Consider the following 6000-nt stretch of genomic DNA (forward strand, 5'->3'; position numbering starts at 1 on the left):
GTTTCTTCTGGGATTAAACCCTAGTTACCAGTTTAGTAACCAGAGAGAGAAAGAGAGGGGCTGGGGACAGCTGTGAGTGAGGCACTGGTTGCCTAGTGTGGGGAGCAGCGTCTGCAGCATCTTCTGGCACAGGGGAAGTGCTAGCTCTTAGTAGGGAAGAGTGGGCCCCTCTGCAAACTGACAGTTGAACCAGTGTGTTTGCAGAGCCAGCACCCTCAGAGGCATCTGCCAGATGTTCCCATCCCAAGTCTTTCCAACCACATGAAGTCTTGTGGCCCTGACTTCAGCAGAACAGATCTGCTATGTAATAAATATTGACCGTTACATCTCTCTGGACTTGGGCAACTTGATCACATCTTCTCTTTGGCTTAGCCATATCCATTCCTCCACTGCAGGAGATCAGGGCCTCTTTGTAAGCTCCATGGAAGCCCTTTGGCTCTCACGAAACAGCGTTTAGTTGCTTGTTAACTGTCACCCATTTCTCATTACCTGTTGCAGGGCATCAAGACAATTTAATAATACTCTTAACTTATCTAGCCATTTCCACTGTCTTTGCAGGCCTTATCCCTCCCAGATTTTCAAAAGTCTGAGCCAGGATACCTGCAAGGCCATTCTCCCAGTTTTCCCAGGTTATCTCCACAGAAATCTTTAGCAGTTGGACTACCACCCTGTGCCAGTGTCCATTTTACCAAGCAGGCAGCGAAGCCATCCCAGAACCCCATCTCGCCATTGCCTGTATTCTTGGACCACCACCAGGACCATTCGTGTTAGTTTGGGTTCTCTGAAAGGCAGATGCCAAGATGAGATTAGATGTATGAGAGATTTACCAGGGGAAACTCCCATAGGGAAAATGGGGAGGGAGTCAGAGAGAGCCTAGATAGATGCACATCTAACCCCTGTGGAGGACAGAGAGAAGGAAGGGTGGGTAGGAAAAGTCTTAGACTGCGGGGTGCAGTTCTCAAATTTGTTTTTATTTTGTTTCATTGTAAATTGACAAATTATAATTGTACGTATGGGGTACAAAATGATGTTACGATTTATGAATCATAACACCATTTGTGGAATGAATACATCAAGCCAATATTCAAGTGATGCAGTTCTAAGGAGGTTTCAGCAAAACAAATGTGTTTCTCAGGAGGGACGGTTCACCACGGGCCCTGAGCGCCCCTGCACGTTCTTGGCGAGTATCTTAAACTAATGCGGAACCATTGCTGCAGATAGTCACTGTAAGGAATTTAAAATTGTATTAGTCTTGTTCAGACTGCTATGTAACAGATATTGACTGTTACATCTCCCTGGACTTGGGCAACTTGATCACATCTTCTCTTTCGCTCAGCCATATCTATTCCTCCACTGCAGGCTTCAGAAGCAATGGTAGGCCTGTGACCAACAAATGACCCCATGTGGGCTATGAGCCTACATGGAGAACAAACACCCACTAGTCCTGAGAAACTTCAGATAAGAAAGGGAGTATGCTGTGGAACTTCTCAAACCTCGAGAATCTGGCCAGTTCTCTAGGTTTCAGAACATCCTGAGACACACAAAGTAAAACCTTAAGCATTATTGATTAAACTTTCAGAGCTGCACATTTGCACGTTAGCTGTTAATTTTAGCTAGGGTGAGCAACACCCTTGTTGACTATTGCTCCTAGGGACACCATGTTCCATTAGCCATCCCCAGAACTCCCTGAAGGTAAAGCCCCTGTGGCTGTCCTTCAGACCTTGTGGTTCGCTCTGGTAATATAAGCTGGGACCCTCCAATTGCTCTCTGAAGTCTCACTCATGGAGTGGACACACTGCCGGGGACCTGTTCCAACTAGGACTCCAGATGTCTGTATCCAGGACTTCCCAGCACTGCTTGATCTGGGTGTAGGTATTCTCCCCAGTTTGTTGAAAAAAAAAAAAAAACAAAAAAACCCGTATTTTCCTTTTACTTTTCCCTTTTCTCCTACTTTAGCTTTTGCTAAGTTAACTATTATACTCTTTTGTTATGTTGATCATTAAACTTTTAACTGCATTTGAGTGTAATATTGTAGTTTCTTTTGCTCGTGAATCCTCAAACCCAAAATGATGAAAGTAAAACTTTCAGCAAAACAGTCACATAGGCAACCAAGTAGGGCAAGGTGACCACAGTGTGACTACTATTTAACTGTTCACTTCCCAGGGGAGGGGCATTGGCCACTTTGCTCATTACCCAAAAAGTCCTGAGCCCCTTGATCCTAGGTTCCTCAGCTGTGATTCAACTGCCTGTATGCGTCGTGTCCATCTGAGCCTGTTGCATTGTCCCGTGGCACTTGGGGGCAGGGGAACTGGAAAAACCATACTGATGCTCATGTTGCTTGCTGTGTTGTAATAAACTGTCTTGTTTGAACCCATTAAATTTCTGTCTATGTTCTACACCTATGATGAAGAAATGGCAGGTTTTTTCCTGGTCATTCTCTATGAGATGGGGGCTCTTCCTTGACAGCATCCCTGACCCAAAGTCACGCGTTAGGGGAGTCCTTTGCTTCATAGAAATGGCCTGACTTAGTGTCTCTGCCACACCAAGAGATGCCTGTAGAAAGTTTGGTTTTGGTGAAAATGCAGTGATGCATGGTGAGTTTCAGCCACTTTGGATTTCAGCTGCAGTAGTGTTGAATTTCAGAGCTCAGTGGTCAGCTACGCTCCCTGCAGTCAGAGGTCTGAGGGGCACAAATATATCTTGCTCTAGGCCCAGCCTGAAACAACTCACTAGTCATTGACTTTAATTAACCTTTGGGAACAGTGAATGTTTACTTGTTCCTTTCATGAGTTGACTTCACAGAGGACATTTGGAATTCATTAGTGGACAAATTGCTAGTGACCTCAAACCTAAACAGCCACATTGAGTGAAGTGCTCATGAAGAATGCTTTTTAGTTTTTAGCATATCAATATTTTTTTTGATGTGGCCTAATTAACACCTGAATCTGTCAGTCTCTTTTTTTGTTTGTTTTTGTTTTTTGCTTCCTCTAACGTATTGAGGCATGTACCTAGTAAGTACCTGTCTTGGTAGTTTATGGACTCATGAATCCTAAGTTGGAAATAATCCTTATCTGGTACAGGCCATTCCTTCTGTAAACATGTTTTGAAGCTCTTTGAAAGAAGTAACGTGGTCATCATCTAAATGGGTATTCTAATGAAGTGGAAAGTGCTCCCCATGGTGCTGTTATGACCAAAGAATAAAGTCAAGCATTTCCTGGTGTCTTTTATCTGAAAATGTAAACTTAGAAGATATAATTTGAGGAGTGACTATTTGCACTATGAATGATTTAACCTAGACTTCTTCCTCAACTCAATAAGTGGCCCCTGAGTTTTGCAAGTGTTACTGGAAACAGCACAAAATAGATGATAAGAGCAGGTCATATTTTTCAACAGGAAATAATGAAAAATTACATTTGTGATAAGCATTTGGTATTCTATAGCTGAAGGATGATCAATAGTAAGTCATCAAAGATACATTGGTCCCTAGATGGATCATTCAAAATACTGAAGTTATGTGTCAGGGGCTATAAAGTGGCAAAACCATAGGACACATGTGAATTGTGTTACTCTAAACTATATGCTTGTCATACAGATGTATAGCCATTGTGATGTATATTTAATCTCAAAACAATTCGCTCTCTAAAATGAACATCAGTCAAAAATTTGGTTCCTTTTTGTTGGCTTAGAATTTAAAAGATTACTTTGGGGATGATTGAAGATGACCTAGCCTCTTTAAAGAAGCTGTTCAAAGAAGCCTAAATGAATGTTTTCTTTTTTTAAAAAAATTTTATTTCCATAGGTTTTTGGGAAACAGGTGGTATTTGGTTACATGAGTAAGTTCTTTAGTGGTGATTTGTGAGATTTTGGTGCATCCATCACCTGAGCAGTACACACTGAACCCAATTTGTAGTCTTTTATTCCACATCCCCCTTCCACCCTTTCCTCTGAGTCCCCCAAGTCCATTGTATCATTCTTACGCCTTTGCATCCTCATAGCTTAGCTCCCACTTACAAGTGAGACCTTAGGATGTTTGGTTTTTCATTGCTGAGTTACTTCACTTAGAATAATAGTCTCCAGTTCCATCCAGGCTGCTGCAAATGCCATTAATTCGTTCCTTTTTATGGCTGAGTAGTATTCCATCATATGTATATATATATCTCGCAGTTTCTTTATCCACTCGTTGATTGATGGGCATTTGGGCTGGTTCCATATTTTTGCAATTGCGAATTGTGCTGCTATAAATATGCGTGTGCAAGTCTCTTTTTCGTATAATGACTTCTTTTCCTCTGGGTTTTTTCTCATGCCTCATGTGAACCTGAGGCATTTGATGTCATTCCATTCACTTTAGGCTGGGATTAGGATTTGTTTAAGAAATGATATTGGTGATGATGATAATATTTCTTTGAGAGGAAGGCATTTATTTACAAGCAGCTAATCACAACAGCAAAAAATCTTCATGATTATTAACTTAAATACCTAAGTTTGTTAGGTTTTCATTAGTATACCATACGATTGTTAAATGATAAAGTATACTGTGTAATTGTTATCAGAGTGAACATCTTACTTTGTGTGCTGTTTTCACTTATGCATGCATTTCTATGTGTTCATATTATCACTGTCCTTGTGATTTTCAGTTGCTATGTAGTATTCTTTTCTGCTGATACACCACACCTGTCTCCCACTTGGATTGTTTTACTTTTTCTTTACAATTAATAGTACTGCTATGAACATTTTAATATTGACCCCCTTAAAAATTTTTCCTTTCCTTTAAGGTTTCCTTGGACTGTGTTCTCTAAAGTAGAGTTACCAGGTCCAAAAGTGCAGATATAACCCTACCTTGTCTTACTTGCTGTCAGATTGCTTTTCAGAAAGATCAAATTTTTAGAACCACCATCACTGTAGAGTTCAAGTGTAATTCTTTCCGTACATTCCTGGATTTGATCATTTTATTATATTTTGCTTCTCAGAAAGATATATTGTGATACCTTCAATTTATTCTAATTTACATTTTCTTTCATGGCAGGTGAAGCTGTCTGTACATTTTTACTATAGTCTATTTTTTTAATTTTTTCTTTTTCTTTCTTCTTTTTTTTTTTTTTTTTGAGATGGAGTTTCACTCTTGTTGCCCAGGCTGGAGTGCAGCGGCGCGATCTCTGCTCACTGCAACCTCCACCTCCTGGGTTCAAGGGATTCTCCTGGCTCAGCCTCCCGAGTAGCTGGGATTACAGGCGTGAGCCACCACGCCCGGCTAATTTTGTATTTTTAGTGGAGATGGGTTTTGACCATGTTGGCCAGTCTGGTCTTGAACTCCTAACCTCAGGTGATCCACCTGCCTCAGCCTCCCAAAGTGCTGGGATTACAGGTGTGAACCACCACGCCTGGCCAGCTGGTGCAGGTTTTGATTTGCTCTTTGTGATTACTTGACTTTGGTGTTCTAGATGAGGCCTATCCTTTCTCCATCAATTGGATTTTGCCAAGTGCAGGGCAACAGGTATGACCAAAAAGCATGAGCTCTCCACTAGCCATATCAGTGCTGCAGGTGTCTCGAAGGGGTCAAGAGGATTCCTGGAGGCTTGAAAGCCCCTCAGAGAAGTCAGATCTTTGCACCGCCCTAGATGTTCAGGGATATATCTTGGAAATGAACTATTAGGGAACCCCTAAAGCTCACCTGAATTGGCTTGTACTCACGAAGCCATGTACTAACTAGACCTGCACTATCTAATAAGGGAGTCCCTAGCCACATGTGGCTATTTAAATGGGAATAAATTAAAATGAAAAATCCAGTTCCTTAATCACACTAGTGACTCAATAGCCACACGTTGCTTGTGACTACTGTACTCAACTGTGCATATATAGTCCAATCCCATTATCACAGAACATTCCATCAAACAGCACTGAATTGGACCATTTACACATGATGGGATTGTATGTAGCTATGTAATCCATTGTGAAAACCTCTCTGGATCTTTCTATGCCCCTCTAAACCCTACTTGTCCTTTG

Source organism: Pan paniscus, chromosome X (assembly GCF_029289425.2).
Source record: "Pan paniscus chromosome X, NHGRI_mPanPan1-v2.0_pri, whole genome shotgun sequence".
Lineage (NCBI taxonomy): Eukaryota > Metazoa > Chordata > Mammalia > Primates > Hominidae > Pan > Pan paniscus.